The following is a 22,534-nucleotide window of genomic DNA, read 5'->3' as shown; positions in this document are numbered from 1 at the left end:
AGATTTATTTATTGTGAGGACAGAAAGAAAAAGAACAATAGCCATAAACAGTAAAACATCAAAATTTAAAAAAAAAAAAAAAAGAAGACTGGCTTGCAACTGAAATTCTTTCAAATGTAATTAAGTTTATTTCAAGCTACACCTGTATTAGTGCACTAGACTATAATTACTTGGCAGAGTTGCATCTAAATCAAACTTTTCTTTATCATATTATGCCTTAGTGAGAACTGCCTTCATTTTTGACAACTTAGCAGAGGAAATGAAATGTAACAACATATTAGCATAGATCTAAGCAGTGAATTGCTTAGCTAAAGCTCCACCATCTACTATTTTTGCAAGCATCTAAATACACAGCCAATAGTGAACAGATATAACAGTTGTCATATTTGCTGAATAGGCTTTTTAGAAAGCAGGACAGAGAAAAAAAATAGACTAAAATTATAGATCCATTTAAAAAAAACAAAACAAAACACAACCACTTTAAGTTCAGATCAGTTTCTTATCACAGAAGTTTTGTAAAAGTGCTACTGAAACAACTATTTTTATTTTGGCAGGACATCAAGGAAAAAAAACTTGAAACATTATTAAATACCTATTAATAATAAATACATCCCTGATCCTTTTGACCTCAAAAAGAAAAGGGCTCAGCCATGGCAAACGACACCTGTATTATTCCTCCTCACTTTGAGAGGCACATTCAGGCACCAACCCTTCACAGGAAGGGATCCCATTTCCCTACAGAGTCACCCCGAGCCAGGCACGTTGGTCAGACCAGAGGGACACGAAGGTGAAGAACCCTCCATGGCCATTTCTGCAGGTTGCACAGCACAGAGCCGAGAGACAGCAACAGATGAGCACCAACCCCACAAAATAACAACACGGCCACAGAGAGACAAGAGCAGACCTCCCAAGACCATCCTCAGGCAACATCATCCCACTCATTAAAAAGGTACCTGCATTTTCTGGACAACTGCAACAAAACCAATGACATCTGCAAAAGCCTCAGCACCCCCCAGACAAGGAGTTCCAACCACCTCACGTAGGTGGGGCTGCCAGGGCAAGGTGAGAAGTGGAAGTAGTGAGAATAAAATTAAAAAAAGAGAGAGAGAAAGAATTCAAGAAAGTGGCATTAACCTCCCCATCCTCCAGAATTGCTGCCTTGTTTTCTCCAAACCCGCATCAGGATGTTAAGTAGCTATTGGAGTGCCAAGATCCACAGAAGTACTATCCAGTCTAACACCTGAACATGATAACGAACTTGGGGACTGTATTTGGGTTAACTAGAGATGGCTGGTAGAGCTAACTTAGAATCTAAGAGCGCAGCATCTCAGGACTACAGCTACATTGCTAAGAGAGCTGTTGGGAAGACACACCACCTCAGATTTGCCCATAAAAATCCCAAATTTGCCCACCCCTCCCATGGTGCATAAGGTTTTTGGTTTCCCTCAGCTGCAAGCTGATTAAGAGCACAGCTCAGTGACCTGGCTCTGGAAATCTGTAAATTTCCATTTTGCTTTTTAGATTCAGATTTTAATTATCAGGAGAAAAAAATCCTCTACTTTGTAAAAATGCAAAACATTTTTACTCCTGTTACCAAGCCAAAACCAACACCAGATGGAAAAATCATTTAAAATTCTTACATGCTAAGCTCTCTTTCTGCAAGGAGGTTACTACTGCCAGCCAGACAGCCCTAGGCAAAAAAAAAAATTAAAAAATAAAAATCCACGGAATATGAAAGTGATTGACATTATATGAGGTGACAGGAAACAGATGAAAACTGATGAAATCATAGTGACTGTTTTAAAAAAAGTCTTAATTCCTTCAAAAACAATGAAAAGTGGTGAGAATACCAGCAGGTCCCACACCAGATAAGACATGCACAATATGTGTTCCTAAGGACAGTGGAAGAAACTTGGAACAGTTTTACTCTGCAACAGCTCTCAACTCCTAAAAGAATAGTAGGTCACAAACTGACTTAGCAACCCGACAGCCAGCTCGCCTCCACCCCCCATTTCTGGACTATGCAATGAGACGAGTAAGAATATCAGACCAGGGGAGAGTCTGAGCGGTCCCCAGAAGAGCAGCACATTTCCAGGCAAGACATCTTGTTGTTTCCTAAATTTCTAGCTGCAGCTTTAAGCTGGCTGCTCCGCATGTCACTGGGTCGTGTTTCTCGCTGGAATCACAGGAACAGTTCTGTAGGCGACTCGTTCATAATCCATAAAATCTTGAGCACTTTGCAGCTCCCACAAAGAACGCAAGGCAGCTTTTACTGACCTTGTTTACCACAGACAGCCTCAACAAACTGACGTTAAAAAAAAATCAAAATCATTAAAAGTTCTCTGATACTGAGAATATTTGCAGACAGTGTAAATACATCACTTTTACAGCAATTTTATTTAGAATGTGTGCCCTTATGGATCAGTTACTACAGAAATCTGAACAAGGGCATGTCTTTTTAAGAAAGTGAGAGCTGTGAAAGTTAAGTGCTATATTTACAATATTTGCAGAGCATTCTTTATTTAGATTTCTATGGTAACTGGTAAGTAAGAGGACCACAGTTCATATTTTGAATATTTTCATTCCCCATGGTCCAAAACAGTAGAATCACAACTCTTTCTTAAGTAGGAAGAAGCAATAAGCAAGCATATTACTGAGTTAAATAGAGCAGAGTCTACTGATTACCTTGAGGTGGAGGTCTTCGCTAACACAGCAACAGTATATTCATTGAAGTTACCCTGTTTAACGTGCCTTAGTAACAAAACCAGTCTGGTATCTATTATCCACCAGTCAAAACTCGCCAAAATTTCATTTCTGCTCTTACATCATCTTACCTGCCAATAAACAACTTGAGCAGAGGACACAAGAACAACTTTGTTCTCCTTCTGACTCACAAGGAATCAGGGACTGGATATGTTGCAAGAATCAGTACCTGCTGCAGGGGCACGGTACTGTTACCGCAGGAGGAACCATTGCTCATTATTAAACCCCACCAATTAATATGGAAAGAGCGTCTGACAGTGTACTTCAGTGTATTGTCACCCTACACCTCCAGAGCAGCCTACAGCTGGGCAGGTCCCACCGCATCCTCTGCTGTGAACACTACACGGCCAGTGCAAGCAGCACCAGCTCCCAAATCCATGCTGCCCCTTTGTGGGTCTTCCTCCTACATATATGCGTCTGGACTAATTCAGGGACAATAAAACATCAGGGAGGACAACATAATTGCTCTGTTTTGCAAATAAATAACCAGAGCTCCAAGAAAGGGTAAATTTTTAAAAAGGAGAACTGCAAAGCGAAATAAAAATCTACCTCTCTCATGATGTACAAAATACATCCATTTTATCAGAAATGTATGTAATCTCAGCTACTCACTTCCCTCCTGTTGCTAGTTTTCATTCCTAAAGAAGACACCAGCCCCAGACACCAGTTAGTTCATCTTTAGTGCCAAACAGCGAAGACTAATTGCCAAAACTCTCAGAGAAATTAATCCACAGCCAACCACAATTCATTTCCATGGAATGTTCCTCTCCCATGTCCCATGAACAGCTACTCTCAGCATTTCAGCTGTCAGAGATGGTACCACACACCTACCCTCTGGGAGGCTCATGAGCAAGTCCACAGCAAGCACTTCCCAACACACCATTTTTTGCCCAGTGCATAGATTTAAGTTTCTGGGAATCATGTTTCCTCCTTAGTCAAAGATTATTTTTATCAAGGAGAAAGGAAATCCTCCCCCCATCTGCTGTGAGTTTTATTATACATCCGCAATTCCCAAGTGAAACTGCACAGGGCTTTGAGAACTACTGCACTCCACCAAGACTACTGAGGATTTAGTAACAAGACAGCCCAAAAATATCTAAAGGAAAGTGAACGCAGCACATTAAGAGCCCTCCATTGCCTTGTCCTCTTCCCATTGCCCCGAAGCCAGATGCAGCAGAAGACAGCCAAGGCAACTGCACTGTGGCTACTTACAGTCACAGCTAATGACCACTCAGTTTCAAAACTCATCTTTTGCTGAACCTATCTACCACGGGACACAAGGGTCCTTCCACAAAAGCTTGATCAGCACAGAGTCAGCCTGGATTAAGGAATGCTTGTGATGGGACAAACAGGACTTCGACAGCACAGGACCTCCATGCCCAGCCAGTGACCGCAGGGAAGACGGCGGAGGCACTCCAGCCTCAACTACCCAAAACGTCTTTCAGAACTGAGAGCCAGGAGGTCTGTGTGGCTCAGGCAACTTGCAGAGCCAAGTAAAACAGCAGAGAAATACTGGGGAAGGTGTATTTTACTACTAGGGCCCCATGAATAGGCATCATTTTGCCTGGTTCCTCTGGGGGCCTGTAAGCACCAGCCACCCGCTCCCTCCCTCAAAACAGTGGTGCTTAAGCATAGACAAAGCCATCCTGTTTTAACATACCACTTCATGGCAGGAGCACGAAATGGCAACACTAGGCAATAGTCCAAAAAAAATATAGAAAACAGAAATTCTGTGGAACAGAAAGCACTTGCAAAGCATAGACTTTCAGTGGGACATGGAAGCCAGTCAGTGAGCACTCAGTTTTGTTGAAATGCTTACTTCAGGCTAGTAAAGCATAACATTACAACAGTCCAATAAAATTGAAAAGTAAGAGTTTGTTAGACACAGCAAAACCAGAATGTTTTCTACCTGTGGCTTATATTCCTCCCTTGATGTCATAAATCCAACTAATTTCAACATTGCTGAAGGAAACCAAGTGCAACTAACTAGTTTAAACAGGGAGAAAGCACAAACGGTCACCATGAGACACATCAGCCAGAGACATGCTCCTTGCAAACAAAACTGCATCATGTTCACCTCTGCGCCTCCAAGCCAAGCCTCCTGCAATGCTCTTCACAGCAAACCCTCCCTTAGAAACTTCCTAGCATGAGCTCTGCTGAGACAACTACACTATCTTCTGAAAAACACACCACTACACTCTCAAATACTTCCTACTTCAGCCCTTAGACATGTCAAGTCACGCATGAAAGAACCACAACAACCCACCATTTAGGTGGCACACTTTACTGCATTCTTATCAGAGGAGTTTCTCTGAGGCATCCTCCTGCACTCAAACTAGTTCTCTGCTTGGTTATGCTAGCTTATAAATGCACCTCCTGTGTACTCGCAATGCTGCATGCTGACTAAGGTTCTGAAGCAAAATCAAACTTTGGTCCACAAGCACTTGTATCTGTGCTTAGACAAATATCTATAGGGAGGAATAGTGATTATATCGAGCTAACTTCTTTTTGCACTTAGTGAGTGATTCCCAGACTGTCTCACTGACCTTGGCTACAGCATCCTCAAGAAACATGCCATCTATCCGTCCCATGCTGGATGACTAGACCCACACCATCCCTGCTGGAGCTCAGGAGAGGCAGGAGTAGTAAGGAGATGGAAGAACTGAAAGAGGCATCCAGAAGCTTTACAAAAAGAGATATACTCAAATGCCTAAGCATATTTTAATTCAAAACACATGCCAGCAGCCACCCTACAGTGAAGAAAGCAGTTTCTTCTAGACAGCTGATATACTTGACCTACTTCAGCAACAGCAGTCCCAAGGACAACAACCAAGAGCAGTAGTTTGGAGAGCTACTGCACAGTGGGGCACAAGGCCACACCAGTGCCTCATACCTTTGTTTTTTGTTATAAACATCAAGGCTCTGTCTTGTGAAAGCCCAGACTGACATCCATCTCAAGAATGACAGGCATCTTCTAGAGCATTAGCACCCTTCCCATTAAAAGATAAGGCAAACCACGTCCTAAGCGCACCTACCCGAAATAGCATACTTCAGCTGTGGTACACTGTCTGGGCAGGTCCAATGAAGTTAACACTGTCTTGCTCCAATCAAGCAGAGGAGCCTTAACCCAGCTGTAGATGGCTGCTGGGTCTCCCAGAATCACAGCAGCATAAAGGTCACCATCAGCAACGACAGAAGCCAGGACAGGATCTCTCTGCTTTTGGTCCTTGCTCAAGTCTTCATGAACACAGTTTCCTACACTAACTGGAAGACATCCATGTCAGTAGAGTGTCTTTAGCAGTCCACCATCATATACATATATAGGGCAGAAAAAAAACACCCACCATTTCTGTTCATACACTCACAAGCCAGGCTTCTGTTGCACGAAATATTGCAGTGTGATACTCCTATGCAAGGGCACTTGCTTTTGAAGACAAGAAATGATGGAAAAAAAAAAAAAACACACAAACAAACACCACCACACAAATCTGTGCTACTTCCTTTCCACATATTACAGCACTGAAAGAGACATCTCCATAAGAGGGAACACTGCACATGCATAACAAAGGAGCTGTCACCCCGGTCACCTTGAGGAGTTCTGTCATGCTGGTGGGTAGCACTGTAATCCATGGGGGCTGCTACTGAAAAAAATGCAGCCAGCTGCAGAGCAAAATGCTCAGAAGAACAAGGAGGCAGGGCTTCGGATGGTTTTTGCTCTAAATGTTTCCAAAAGGAGTAAATCCTCTAAAACAACTCACTTCCTTCCATTTGGAGTGTATTTCAGCTCGTTCTTCTGTTTATTTTGATTGAGCTGATGTTCCCATTGTTCACCCAGGTAACCAAAAACTCGATACCTGAACTACTCAGTACTCTAACATGGAGTTAATATGTCACTGATAACCAGTTGCTTAGAGCGCACAGAAACTATATACACACACCAAAAATCCCTGTGCAGTTCCAATGGCTCCACACTCTAAAAAACCAAAAAGTCCCTGGAAAAATACCTCTGGGCTCCAGGTACAATGAAAGGAGAATGCATGTGCACACAGTTCAGCTGACCCAGCTGACAACTGACAAGCTTCTGTAAGTGAAAAAAAAAACCAACAAAAAAAAATAAAGCCAGATTTAATTAACCACAGAAAACCCAGGCTAGGACTGGGGTGAGGGGGAGGGAAGAGCACCAACAACAAACCCCAACCGCACATGAACACAGCTATTCATAGGGAACACCTATGTTCTCCACTAAAGGTTTGCAATTTGAGGTCGTATATAACCATCCACAAAGTCTTCTGATGAAAGTGGAACTGAATGCCAGCAATGGTTCCTCTGTGCTCAGGCTGGCTTTGAAAACAACCAAGCAACAATCAGCTGGAGGCAGTATGAAGGTACTACAGTTAGCATTTATATTAGCATTACAGAAATTTATATTCTTCTACAATTTCTATATTCTTTATATTCTTCTACAATTTGCAGCATCTTTAAAGAATTACTATTCTACTTTTATGAACTGTTTCTGCCAGCATCTCTGCAGCACCAGAAGCTAGCTAGAGTGAAATACATGTCCATTGCTAGGGAAAGGCCAGTTGGGAAAATGCAGCAACAAGTCCAAGATCACTCGCTTGGCTCAATTCTCTGCAGGGAAGCAAACTGAGCCGAGGAGAGGATGCTCAGCAGCCCCCACATGCCACACGCCTGAGGGGCCCAGCTTCTTCAAGGGACAAGGGGGTACAGGGAGCCCTGCTTGCTTCTCAGCACAGACCTCAACAGTCAGGCACCAGTTTCAATTATCAGATAAGAGATTGCTTTTGGAAAGTTAAGAGTCAAGCTAAGCTAATCAAGGAAATTCACCCCAGGGCACTGAATTCTTACTTTCTCCAGAAATCATGAAACACATCCAGCTGCTTCTAATATAAAAGTCCGATTAGACAGCAGCTCCTAGTGCTAACACTGTAGTCTAACACGTGAAGCTTGCCTACAAAGGCATCACTGCCAAAACCACCAGCTTATGCAGGCTTATGTTGCTGGTGAACATCACCTTAAGAGTGCATTGCAGTAGTATTTTTCTTTAATATAAAAACCACAGAGCACAGAAATATGTCAATGATACACTTTGAAAAAACAGTCAGGTATATTATCTGAGACACAGCTTTCACACAGCAGATCATTGACAAAAGAGAAGACCTAGGAACATCACAGGGCTGTGTTCTCCAATTGTTTTGTTCATAGGGTTACCACAAAACAAAACAAAACAAAAAGCAAAAGGCCTTGAAAAAACCCCATGGATTTAGCCATAATTGCATACCACACAAACAGTCCTTACACTAAAAAAAAAAAAAAAACCAGCCTTTGGGATGGTTTTGTTTATGAGCTGATTAGGCTGTTAAAAGCATTCAAAAGTACCTCACCTGCAAGAGAGCGCATTCCTCACCGTGTGCAAAACCAAAAAAGTTCTCTTTCACTGAAGACCTCAAACTGTAACAAAGAACAGATTGTTTCCCAACATCTTTCATACAACCCTGTTTGTGTTTCTGCAATTCAAACACAGTTCTCACTGTATTTAACTTCCTCCTCATCTTAGTCCCTTAAATTTGATGAATATATCAGCACTGTTTTCCCCACAGAAACCCAAAGACAATTTATAAACAGTAGGGCTAAAAGACCTTCAGTTATAGCGCTATAAAATAACATTATAGTAGAGTTCAAGTGTTGTTGTTTACATGTTTTATAACTCTATTCACATTACAAAGTAAAGATGCAAAGGACAGAATACCTCGACAGGTGACTTATCACAAGTGATAACCACCTATAAAGCTTTTTCTTTTAAATACAGTCTTACAAATGTAAAAACTATAGTAATACAAGTTACACCAACTAAGGTGCTGGAGCACATTAGAAACATCAGCAATGACAATTGTAAAGCAGAGAGATCCATCCCTGAGATGGCACCAGCCCCAACTGCCAAGGCTGCCCGAGCTCAACCACATTGCTTCTGGCCCTGAGCCAGATCGCATGAGACCAGCTCAGATCTCCCCTGCAGCCACAGCACATTCGCGTGCAATGCGGATAATCCTCCTACGATAACCAAGTGCAGGGGGACTATTCAATACAAGAAAAATTCCAACGATGCTTCACTGAACAAGACACAGCTGTCAAGTAGCATGTGCAATCCTGACCTGAAATGTTCTGCCTGGGTAGCTACTGGGTACCACTTAAGCAAAAGAAAGCTGCAGTTTCCTCATTCTTAGTTCAGTATACCAGCTTCATGAAAGGAAAGGAAACATATCCTTTCGTAAAGCAAAGGAAGAAAGACCACACAAGCAGAAGTATCAGCCCAGCATCAGTGACCATGAGTGGAAAAGACATGGTAAAGCCTGACTCCACTGAAATCAGCTGGAATTCAGCAGAGCACAGACACTATTCCACCAGCTCAGGTGTCCTGATCTAGTTCTCTATTTATTACATCACACTGCTTGTAAATTCTTGCAATTAAAACCTTTAAAACAATACTTGCCAGAGCATTACCTCTAAAAAAAGGGGAGAACCATACCCTAAAACTCTGATCTCAAGAGAAGATACTGGATCAGACTCAGATCAGGTTTATGCAGATGCAGGACTCGAGTAATTGTTCTTGCTTCCAACAAGGTCAAATTCTAAATGCTGTTAGGAAACATTAAATAGCTCAGTAATAATCTCACTCAGGGGGTTACTGCTATGCTTGCTTGTACCCAGATTAAAAAATAGTCAGGAAAACCATTCACTTACATTATTACATTTTTACCTTGCCATAAACGCCACTATCTAAAGTCATCTTACATCCAAGTTTTAAACTTAACAAATCAAACCTACTTGAAAAACTATACTCACCTACATATGTAATGACCACTTCATTTTTTAACCCTTCTCTTATTCCTTCACTGTTGTTAAAACCTGGGTTTAATTTCTTCCCTTCCTGTACTTTTGTTCCATGTTGGCTACAATTTTGCAGAAACATGTCCTACCATAAAATTGTAGCTGTGTGTTTGGCGAGACTGGAACTTGAGCTACTTCCTTTCAAGAGTGCAAGCTGACTAAAGATACTGCAGAGCAAGGGTTTGCTTGCAGGACTCCACTTTTTATCATTTAGCATATACTATTACAACACAAAATTGAAGTGATCCTCTTTTTCCAGATACCTTCATTTTCACTGCATCCCAGCACTAAAAGCCAAATGTGATGTGGCAAGTTTTTTCAAGCACTGTAAAGGAAAGAAATAACTATGCTATACTAAATGAACACCACTTGGGCATCTCTGCACCTAAGATATATTGGGTGGACTGCAAATATAAGCCAAAATGAATTAGACACGACACATTAAGTTTCCAATGCTTCTAAAGTAATGTAAATTTCTGGGGAAAAAAAAAAAAAATAAAAAAAGACAAATAAGAAGAAAGTAGCTACAACCTTGAATGGTGAGAGAAATAATGGATATCATCAGGACACTATAAATAGAAAACAATTAAGAGCTGGAAAATATTTGACCCACATATACAGAATTATTGACTAACACTCAGTCACCATTTGATCTCAGCAGCTGGGCCTGCATCAGGAACAGCAATGCAGCATTCACATGCTGCGTGACAAATTTCCCCAAAGTAACATACTCACCATTATCTCATCTAATCTCCCAATTGTTTCTCAAGTCAACCAGTTTTTACATAGAATTTGTCTTTGTTCAGCTGCTTGCTTTTACTCATTTTTCCCCTTCTCTCTCTGTATATCTCTATATATTGCACACTGAGATCTTAATACATGGAAGCATAGGCAGGCACAGAAGCATCTTTTGTATAAAAACAATGACAGAAACCTGAAGCTCTGGCCATTGCCATTTGAAAACAAAGCAATCACAATTAATTTTTAAATGTTTATTTATTACTGCTATAATGCTTCCTTGCTTTCACATTCTGGCTAAAGTGGAAATGACAGAAGAAAGAGTGTTTTTAACACCATTAATTTTAAGCCAGAACAGAAGCAGGAAGTACTGGAAGTTTCACAGGAAAGCTGGTCAGTTTAGTTTTTATTGTCGGAAGTTACCCCAACATTTCTTTTAACATTTGAATACAGAACAGATATGAATCTCTAAAAATTAAGGTCCATGCGCAGCAAACCAGAGCACCATGTGAATAGGCGCTGCTATCAAACTGAACTTTAACCATCATTACATCAAGTTCACCACATACATGGACTCTGGCATGACGTTTTACTTAATAAAGCAATAAAGCCTTAGTTGCTCAGGATAGGAACGACACATTTTGAGTTTAAAAAGTCATTGTGGGCCACTAAAAATTAATACTGAATTATCCCCTTACTGCCTATGAAAAGCTTGACTGCTACAAAGAAATACTCAGCTGTATTTCAAAGCTTATGCTTTTCAGTCCTGTACCTAGAAATGCTGAAGTTATAACAACCAATTTTGGATGGGGAATGGTGGAAATGAGCTGGAGACCTGAGCTGAGCCCCCTCGTTTTGCAGTTCTGAGCACCCAACAGCATCTGCCAGCTGGCCAGCTGTGCACCCACATCTCACTGGATGTGGGACCCCCTTCGCAAAAGTTTTAACTACTGTAAGTTTTTACACAGTGGAATCAAACACACACTTTCATCGTTACTGCTTACTGTTGATTCCAAACACTGGCTTTTGTAAAGTTAATAATATATGCATGTGTATATAAAAAGTGGGCTAAAAAATGAAAATAAGTAGTAGAATTCTCACATTTGAGTCATTAGAGTTGGTGTGTTTCTTGGCATACAGCTAAACAGGAGGGGAAAGGAACAAGAAATGCTGGAAGATGTCCAGTTCTGGGCCCCTCAGTTCAAGAAGGACAGGGAACAGCTGGAGAGGGTCCAGCGTAGGGCAACAAAGATTATTAAGGGAGTGGAGCACCTCCCTTATGAAGAAAGGCTGAGGGAGCTGGGTCTCTTTAGTTTGGAGAAGAGGAGACTGAGGGGTGACCTTATTAATGTTTATAAATATATAAAGGGTGAGTGCCACAAGGATGGAGCCAGGCTCTTCTGGGTGGCAAACAATGACAGGACAAGGGGTAATGGGATCAAGCTGGAACACAAGAGGTTCCACTTAAATTTGAGAAAAAACTTCTTCTCAGTGAGGGTGACAGAGCACTGGAACAGGCTGCCCAGAGAGGTTGTGGAGCCTCCTTCTCTGAAGACATTCAAAACCCGCCTGGACATGTTCCTGTGCGACCTCACCTAGGCGTTCCTGCTCCAGCAGGGGGATTGGACTAGATGATCTTTTGAGGTCCCTTCCAATCCCAAACATACTGTGATACTGTGATGGAAATGCTGGGACTGAACAGATCCAAGTTTTTAATGCTTCTAAAGCGACTAGCATATACTGGCCAAAGAAGAAAACACCTTGGATCATTTCAGCCAAAACTTTTTTTCCTAATTCTTAAATAGCTGTAGTTACTAGGGCAAGACTGTCTTATTCACCCGAACTACTCTTCATTATTTCAAAAAGTGCATCATACATAAGACTATCAATGTGGATGTATTTTACAAAACTAATACAATGCAAAAAAGAGCACATACCAGATTGCAGTGTGAAGGCTGCCCTGGCCAACTATGACACGCACACCGGTGTCCGAGAGCTGCTCTAACATTCAGTAGTTGCTGAAGCATTTAGAACAACACATGCTTTGCATTGCCTACCCAACCAAGGAGGAGAGAGAGAAGGGCTGCCATGCACACCTCCCCAGGCAGCACCAGCTCGCCCAGATAAGCAGGTGATGGACAAGTGATGGGACACCAACAGCGAGGTGAGAATAAGGGCTCAGGGTGCAAAACAGCAAAGACAAGCAGCAGCCTGTCTCCCACATCCTTGTGTTTTAAAGTATTTTGTACTCCAACAAACTGAAAGGAAGGCAGGAGGGAAAGATGAAAGGTAAGAACATCAGCAGATGACAATTTCTGATGTAAAGCAGTATCTGACAGGACTGTGAGGAGTCTGCAGAGACAAATAAGTGACATGGATGGGCAATAAATACAACACCAATGGAATTCAATATTGCCAAATGCACACTGAATGCAAGCGTTCATGCTCGTTGTGAAGCCTCACAGGATTTTTAATTAAACCATTATTTAAGGAGTCTAGAAAAGGACTTGGAACAGCTCAGCAAAAGTCTCTGTTTAAGACACAGCCATGGTTTTAAAATGCAGAAAAACAGAACCACAAATTGCATAGCCTTGCATCAACAAAATTGAGATTATATATAACATTAGTGTAATAAATGTCTTCTAGAAGACAACTGTGTAAACTCTTCTATAATAGCATGCTGTGCCAGTCACCTCAAAAGGTGCTGCTAAACAAGCCCGGGTCACGTCTGTTTCAGAAAGAGGTAACGTGCCTGGCTCTGGGAATGGAAAAACTCTCAGAATACACTGTCTTCCTGAACAATCCGAATCTGCTGAGATACACCCAAGTATGATAAGACAGAAAATTACTTGGAAAAGGAAATCTGACAGTTTGTTTGCATACGCAAGAATGTTTGTGTGTATAAACACAAACTAAACTGAATTCCTGCAGGAAGTCATAGAAGTCAAGCATGGCATGTTTTATGTGAGGACAAAGACCAGGCATAGTTTTTACATTTACGCAAGGCGTATTACTAAGATTCATTTATGAGCAACCTTGAAGGCGTAGGTCTACCTCTAACCATTACATACCATAACAAAACAGTGGGAGAGATTACCCCATACAGCAGAGATTCTCCTCCTGTTTCCTCTAGAAACGTACAGCACTGACACCTTGTAGATGAGACACTGGCAAGAGGGGGACGCTGGGTCTGATCCACCCTGACAATCACCACCATCTCAAACAGCATGCAGAACACCATCTGGCTGGCACAGATGAAGTTCACTCCACAGTGGGCCTGGCTCTGGTACCAGGCAAAAGGAGCAGCATCACCTGCTGAAACTAGACCAGGCTTTAAACTGAAAAAGAGGGTAGATTCAGATTGGACATAAGGAAGAAATTATGATGAGGGTGGCAAGACACTGGAACAGGTTGCCCAGAGAAGTTGTGGATGACCCATTACTGGAAGTGTTCAAGGTCTGGTTGGATGGAGCTTTGAGCAACCTGATCCAGTGGAAGATGTCCCTGCCCGCAGCAGGGGACTTCTTGGACTAGATGATCTTTAAAGGTTCCTTACAATCCAACCCAAACCATCCTGTGATTCTATGGCTCTGCCTGCCCTACAATCTCATCTCTGCCTCTCCTGGCTATCACCCACACAAAGCCAGCCTGGCTGGGAAAACAGGGAAGCAACAACCATGTAATGCCAAGAGCTAAAAAGACAAGAGCTAGAAAGATGACCACACAGACGGCCATAAGACCCGGCACACTGGAGGCTCTGATCCTCGTGCAAGCAGGAATGACAAAAGCCACACACCAACAGTACACAAGGGCCCTCGGAGAAAGGCTGAACTCTTGCAGAGCCGGCTACTGCCCAGGAAGGGAGAGAAGCTCTCCTCTGAACACTCATCTCAGAGACGCCTCTTCCATAGCTATGGAACATTGACTTTGATGACACTGTGGTGCATTCTCCATCTGGAGATTTATCAGACATTTCTGGAAACCGTATACTCCAGCCACAGAGCTCTCCTCCTCCTCCTGTTGCTCCACACAGACAGAACAGGACCCTCTGCATAAACTGAGCAAAGTTTAAATTGTTTCAGAAATTGCATACTCAGCATCTGCAAACATACACATTCCTTAACGATTTTCTCAGTACTACATGTGATGCTAAAGACTTTTCATCCCCTTCATCTCAGGAAGCATATATTTAGAGTCACATGTGGGCAAAGATCTATTTTCTCCAAGAACTAATATCCTGGCATGAAGCTTAGATAAATTAATAGCCTTTAGATTAAATCAACTTGCTGCCCTTGAGACAAGCCCAGAAGAATTTCTTCCCAACTGAAGAAAAATAACAGTTCTATGCCTTTTTCTGCCATTTCATAAGCCAGACAAATGTGATTTATTTCTTTGTGTTCAGAGTTAATTAAGTGGTCTTTGGAGACCATCAAGATTTGTCATGTCACCTGCCTTTCTGCACTAAGAGTGCAAGCAGTATTGTTGTCCAAGTCATTGTTTTTCCAGGACGTTAGCTCCTCCAGCAGGTAACCTCTTCCAGCTCATCCAAACCCCATCTTCTCCACATGGTCTGCTTTTAAAAGCCTCTTTGGCCCAAGACACAGGCCAAGAAAAGTAACCCATTCTAGTCTGCATGGGCCCATTCAGTTTCTCTCCCTACTGAAGGCCCAGTCATCATCTCTCCCAAATGGAAGATGCTTCAGCTGTAACAAGAGGATGTTCCTGCAAGAAGCAGGGCTATGTAAAACCAAGCAGGACACCAACGGGAAAACAGGTATTATGTCTATACAGACTTCTGTGGCAAATTGTACAGCACCACATTAAACATTTCATTGTGGAAAGTCCTGCAGTATGGAAGGAAGGAAAAATGGGGGGGGGGGAAGCAGTGAAAATGGGAATATTTGGACTTGCCTGAAATCTTACCCACTGCAAGGACCCAAGATGCTCACAGAGCCCACGCCACACTCCATGGAGGTGCCTGGCCAGTCCTTTCCAGAAACAGCATGGAAGTTTACTCTCCCTGTTACAGCATGCTGCAAGTCCCCTTCCCCACTCTGCAGCAGCGATGCCTGCACCAAAAGCAGAGGGAACTGGGACCACTTGCTCCATTGCATGAAGGTGCTCAGAGCTCAGCCTCTCGAAGGAAAGGCCCAGCCATGGGGCAGCTGCCTTCTGCAGACACCAGGAGCTTAACAGGCATTAGGTGCCAGTACAGAAATGCATACTAATGCATCAAGGTAAAAACAGATGATTTTTCCCCAACTGTGCCTTCCAGCACACTTTGCCCAATGAAAACGAAACTAAAATCTAGAAGAGTTGTTTCATTTATTAACCTCTGCAGACTCATTGCAACCATAATTGGGCAGCCTCACTGCTCAGAAGATTATTCCAGTGATTCAACTGCACCACAATACAAATAAAGATATCTGCATAAAGTGGGCTGCAAAGTACAAAAAATTAAGACCTAATTAAGTTATACACTTGTGCCTCATTGCCCTCTATATTAGTTTAGAAAATTGAAGGCAACATGCTATTATACATCATGTGCTATTATTCACATAAGTGCCTAAATTACAGAGTTTGGGAGATACTAGTTCTGTGCTTATTAAAAGGCCATTTAATTCATCATATAACACACAGACTTCTTTCGAGATTGAAACAGGAAACATGAAATCAGCATCTGAATAGCAAGTACCAATCAGAAATTATTTCTGCTACCACAGCAACAGTTTTTCCCTCCAGATTTTGGTTCCCCCTCTCACAGAGCCACAGCAGGGGCTGGTGGAGGGTTTCTCAAGTCTGATTCATGCCCTTCGCATGTACCTTCTTTAACAGAGGAAAAGTGAAAAAATAGTAGCGTGCCGAGTAAAAACTGTAAAACTGTGAGAGGAATTCATAGCTCCTCAGAAGGCTGTATAAAATTGCTGACATAAACCAAATGAGAACAAAGTTAAAGAACCTGAACAAATCAGGTTTAGTCTGAACATTCAGACCAAAGTTTCTTGGGGAGCAAGGGGGAGGTAAATATCTGCACTGGATAGAGCAGCGATACAGGACTGGTTATTTTAGAAGCAGAGGACACTCTTGTATGTGCAAAAAATAGTTAAGACGTGGGGATACAATCAAATTTGTCTTTGCAGCGGATGCAATGGAAGCATTGGCCCAGCTTGCACACACACAAATGAAGATGCTGAGTAGCTGTCAATCATACAACCCTTAATGAAGCCCTGCTGATGTTTCACACCCAGCTTTTTGTTTTCCTTCCTTACCCTTTTCACTTTGTGCCTAATTGATTACAAGGTTGGCTAGCACTGGCATTTGTTCAGCTTCACGGTCCCCTGGCTAGGTCCCCCGTCCCACGGAAGGGACAGCCGCATCCCACCAGCCCCATCTCCGGCAGCAGAGCATGGCTGGGGACTGATGCTGGGGCCCAAAGCACCCCAGGGCAGCTGACCTCTGGCCCTGTGCAATGAGCCAATTCTCAATAAAATTCTTCCCACCCTATGAACTCCCCAAACCCAAATTCAGCCATTTAATATCAGAAATTGCTTTCTAAGTACTCCTTCCCTTCTCCCTGAAAGGATTTACCTGCTGGAAAGCAGCACTGCAGAGAAGGACTTGGTAATTCATGTCAACAACAGGCTGACCATGAGTCAACAATGTGCCTTTGTGGCCAAGAAGGCCAACGGTATCCTGGGGTGCATTAAGAAGAGTGTGACCAGCAGGTTGAGAGAGGTTATCTTCCCCCTCTGCTCTACCCTGGTGAGGCTGCATCTGGAGTACTGTGTCCAGTTCCGGGCTCTCCAGTTTAAGAAGAACAAGGAATTACTGGAGGGAGTCCAGCAGAGGGCTATGAAGATTGTCAGGGGTCTGGAGCATCTTTCTTAGGAGGAGAAACTGAGAGCGCTCCATCTGTTCAGCCTGGAGAAGAGAAGGCTGAGAGGAGACCTCATCAATGTTTTTAATTATCTCAAGAATGGGACCAGACTCCTTTCAGTGGTGCCCAATGATAGGATGAGGGGCAACAGGAACAGACTGAAGCACAGGAGATTCCATCTGAATCTGAGGAGAAACTTCTTTACTTTGAGGGTGCCAGACCACTGGAACAGGCTGCCCAGAGAGGTTGTGGAGTCTCCTTCTCTGGAGACATTCAAGACCGACCCACCTGGACACATTCCTGTACAATCTGCTCTAGGTGAACCTGCTTTAGCAGGTGGGTTGGACTAGATGACATCGAGAGGCCCCTTCCAACCCTAACCATTTTCTGTGATTCTGTGATTTCAGAGACCATCAAGGAGACAGAAGAAAACTTCCTGTCAGAATTTAAAGTATTTTAAAATGTAAATATATATTCAAAACACACTAAAATATTTAAAATAATTTGTTTCATGTGAAGGGATTTCTATGTCTTTATCATTGAAACCACAGCTGTTAAATGAAAACGGTGTCTGATACTCCATTTTTCATCTCATCATCATTCCTTAACAGTAATTCACATTAACCACAGTGTATCTTATCTTAACAGTTGATAAGAATTTCTGAAGTACTAATTTATACAACTTCTACTTGAGTTAAGAAGGCTATTATCATCTTCATGTCAGAGACAGATAAACTGCAGCTGCCCTAACACTGCACAATGCTGAAGTAATATAAGCAACATCTTTCCAAAACTGCTCTTTTAACCATTAAATATGCATGTCCTCAGTTAGAAACACCAAGCAGAACAGCATCCTCCTCCACAACAAGCTTTTCCAACCCAGGATGCTGCCCACTTCTTTTGTAATGGTGAGACAGCACCAAGTTACAGTGTGACTGGTTCCAGTGAGATGCACGTTATCCTTCATTTGACTTCCCCACATATTCTTACCATTTGTTCTCTAGTGACACGGGCCTGGGGCTCTTGAAAAAGAGCACAGATCTAAAACTACATACTGCATTTAGCCTGAACGGGGTCTTCGAAGGTTTCCAAGTCACACTTCTTTTGGATTCAACAACCAGCTCTTGGAAGAGCTAAAAGCAGCACGTTTCTTGTATCTTTGCAGATGGGACAACCATGCCTACAGCTAATCCCTAAACCTCCACTTTATAACTTCCCCCAGCTTCCCTGCCTTAAATCTTCAGAAGCAGAGGGGAAAAAAAAAAAAACAAACACATCTGGAAAGAAATGGGACAGAAGGAAAAAAAAAAAAAAAAAACCAGAAAGGAAATTTTCAGCCTTTTGTTTTTACCTGTCTTACTGTAAGTTCATTTAAAACTAAGAGTGCAGTTTTCAAGGCACAAAAAAACCAAAAACCCACAGTATGAAAAAAGAACACTTACTTTAAGGAAAAGAAAGAATTTGGAACAGAATAACTCAATATTAACACTTCTAAGGAGCTGAACAGCAATCTTTAGCTATGAACATTTGGTGGTTTTCATTTAAATGTACTGATGTATCACAACTTAGACCAAACTTCAAACAGCACATTTCAGGGCATCAGGTAGGTTTTGAAAATACGTCATCTCTTTTTACTCAAGAACACCCAAAAACTTACATTTTCAAGCAAGTCTCCTCATTTCAACTTAAAGAGCCTCTGCTCAGCACAAGGGAACACTACTCCAGCACAGCTTCTTGCGTTGCAAATGAGCTGGTGGCCTTTCCAGTCCTCACTGGCCAAAGAGATAGAGCCCTGCTGGGAGAAGAGGATGATGAAACACATAAGTAACTTTAATCAGGGTCCAAACAGCAACTTTCTATGCAACTCTTTCTGGTTTCCATGCTGTGGTAAGGCCAGCTAGATAAAAAGTGTTGAAGGCAGCCTAAGACGCTCTGAAAAGACAAAACACCCCAACAACGGGAGTCAGGAGCCCAACATGACTGGATGTGTTTGTAAATCCTGTAAGGAGCATAATAACTGTAGTAAAACGTGGCTATCCTGACACGGCAAAGGAAGAATGCTCCCGGGAACATGCTGTTTAAAGCCCGTGTCAGCTTAGGCTGCTAATTCTTGTTGTTTATAAGTTTTTAAACAATCTGTTGGCTAGTCTTGCAAGGAGAAACAGCCTGGCAGTGCCTCAAAGTCATAAATGAAGTCTTTTCTTGTCTTAACCATCTGTAACAAAAGAAGAGCTGAGCTGCAAGTAAACAAACAGCCAGACAAATTTCCTCTGTGCCAGTTCCTGGATGTCACACAATCCCTGTGGGTGTATCTACCATGCCAGTTATCATCTACATGACCAAACGCTAGCTTGCCGCTGGCACTCGTAGCACCAGTGCTAACAACCAAGGTGGAAAAACCTTCTGAGGCCTGTGGACACCTACATGCCAAATTTGTGACTCAGTAAGAAAAGACAGATGCGTATCTATTTTACCATCAATTGCATGACATTACTCAAGCCACCTCCCTCCACTCTTCCCCCTAAAACACATGAGCACAGTAACCAAATAATTAATATATGCAGGAATCTTTATATAAACTAGACATAATAGCACGTCTTAAATGCCCCAGCACTGCAAATGTAGACAGATCCTTTTGTGATTAAGTACAATGTGGTCACGCAGGGAACTGAAGGCACACACCTCCGTGGCACAAATACCCGTAACTCCGCTGTTCTGATATCTTGCAACATGGTTGCCTTAGCAACATAAATCATCTTATTGGCCATTAAGTACTAGTTTTCTATATAATGTTAAAACTGTTCCACAATAAAGTGTTTTTTCTAAATGTAACACTTTCCCCAAACACTACTTAAGTTGAAGCTAAAACCACTGAACTTAGGCACGTTGATATGACCTGAGGGCTTAAAAAGAAAATGAAGGGAATTTAACAGCAACCTTTAATCATTTGTTTCAGGGTGGGGGGAAGCAGGCAGGCAGAAATCAGAACTCAGCCGCGTATGGAACTTTCCCATCCATTAGAACTTGGAGGGAAACCGTTGTGCAGCAGGCAAGGTTTTATTAATCCTTCTCTGCATTTCTGGTTACATAGGGACATGAGCAACACTACTACAGGGTACCCATGGAGGAGGGAGGGGTCCCATCATTATTGCAGTTAAAAGGTAAGTCTGTACAGAAAAACCTCAAATGAGACTGCAACTTTACATTTTCCTCAGCAGGGAGCAAAAAACAAAAAAGGAAGATGTAGGAGAGATGTTGACAGCCCAACCCACCATGGCAGAGTAAAATACAGCCGAAAGGCACATGTGCTTATGCCTCTCCGCTCTGCCATGGCTTCCCTGCCTCTGCCCCTGTTTAATCATGTACAAACTGCATTAGTAATCTTCCACTGCTGTGCTCCTGACTTCAACACAAACCCATACATTTTCTGAACACTGCTCTGTATCAAACCCATCACAGTCAGCAAGCAATTGCTAAACACTTCCGAGTCCAAACACAGCTGCCCTCCTTCACAATACACTGCAGTCTGTTTTGGGAATAAAAAACATAGCCAAGTCAATAAATCTTTAGCTGTGGGTAATTTTGCCTCGTGTTCTGCACCTTCTTCATTGCAAGAATTATATTCTTGCTATAAACACACACCACATGTGAAGAGCTATTGTTTTCAATTAAAGAGTATCTTGACCTCAATATTTCACCATTTTAATTCAGTTTCCAGTATCTCCTCATCAGACAAGTAGTTTCTCCTCATTCTTGGATATCCATCAATTTTAAAGAAGTACCAGCTGAACCACTAGGGCTAAAAGTGCCCAGCTGAAAAACAATATCCTGAAACTACAAAGGTCACAATGTCTGCCAGTTAAGAGCATTGAAAACACATTCCAACTTGGCCAGTCCTAAGACACTGTCAGCCTAAAGCCAAACAAGTTGAGAGCCAGATACTTCAAGCAAAAGCAAAGCTGTCTCTGGCTTGTGCTCTTCAGGATGCGAATGACCCAATACCAAGATATTGTAGTATTTGGGGAGGAAGAAGGCATAATTCATATGAACAAAGTGATATGCCTTTCAAACATGTTCCAGGCCCCACTTATATCAGAGGAAAGTACTTCAGCCCATCTATCCCATTAATATCAGTGGGCCAAAATCAAAGTTCTGCAAGCATTGATGTACTGCTTAAAATACAAAAATAAAGCAAAAAAAAAAAGTCAGACATTCATTGCTAAGCAAAATGGACAAAATATTTTTCTGGTTTTCCCAGAAAAATCAAAATCCCTGTTGTAACTTAATAGCAGCATCCCGAGCCATTCTGATGCAAAGGCCTTCCAAGATATTGGAAACAACACCTTTTATGGACTTAAGCATACACAACGCCTTATTTAATTTCCAATCATGAGTGACCCAAAGTCAGCACAGTCGGTCTTCCCTTGCTCACCCAATTGTAACTGGTTACTTAGAAGTAACATACCATACATTAACAAGGGTGGCAAACGCCTTCCTTAAGAGAAGAAAAATGTTATTTCCTACACTGTTCTTTGAGTCTAACACAGGACAGAGCTTACCACTTGAATAAAAGGTTCAATAATGACTATCTATAAAAATCTCAAATCGCTGCCATGAAGATTTTAACCACAGTGGAGCATTTAGGGAGGCCTTTCCCCATCCTTGCTCTAATATCTTCCTTGTCTACCTTACAGAGCTGCCTTAATTCACTATGCAGGTCTGCAAGGAACAAGAACAGACACTATTTGGATCACCGCTCCCTGTCTTTATGGGATGGAGATGAAGGCAGCTCCTGACTTACCACACACTGGGGAAGGCTGGTAGCAGGAAACTCCTAACACTATTCCTAGGACTGCTCGCCCTTTGCCATCACTGCCTTCAAAGATAAATCACCCACAGTAGGGCTACAATGACATTTAAAACACTTGGGAGGGGAGATGCTGTCTGGTATTTTTAAGTAAGACAGCTATAAAACACAAACTAAGCCCTAAACCTGGGGAGCTTCAGGTTACACAGAACCTGACGATTAACTAAATTCAGATAACAATAGTATTTAATAAATAGAAGCATATTATGCAGCCTTCTCATTTAATGTACTGTTATTATAATTAGGTACGCAGTGAAGTCCTTGCCAAAGCCTTTACAGCAAGCAGAGAAAAAGCAAAACTCTGGTGATTCTTTTCGAATCCACCTCCTGATACGATCCAAGAGGCCACATAGGAGGCTGTACCCCCAGCCTCAAAACTG

General features: G+C 42.2%; 1 protein-coding gene across 4 annotated transcripts in view; it reads right to left on the bottom strand.

Moving 5' to 3' along the window:
* Positions 1–22,534, bottom strand: part of APBB2 (amyloid beta precursor protein binding family B member 2) — a 177,668-nt gene that overhangs the window by 139,891 nt on the left and 15,243 nt on the right. For all 4 annotated transcript variants that reach the window (XM_082051092.1, XM_082051098.1, XM_082051093.1 and 1 more), the window contains exon 2: positions 18,945–19,079. The gene's annotated coding sequence lies outside the window, so the exon portion shown is untranslated. The remainder of the gene's footprint in view (positions 1–18,944; positions 19,080–22,534) is intronic.

This window comes from Streptopelia decaocto (genome assembly GCF_964273445.1).
Source record: "Streptopelia decaocto genome assembly, chromosome: 4".
Classification (NCBI taxonomy): Eukaryota; Metazoa; Chordata; class Aves; order Columbiformes; family Columbidae; genus Streptopelia; species Streptopelia decaocto.
This window is presented reverse-complemented; position numbering and strand designations above follow the sequence as displayed.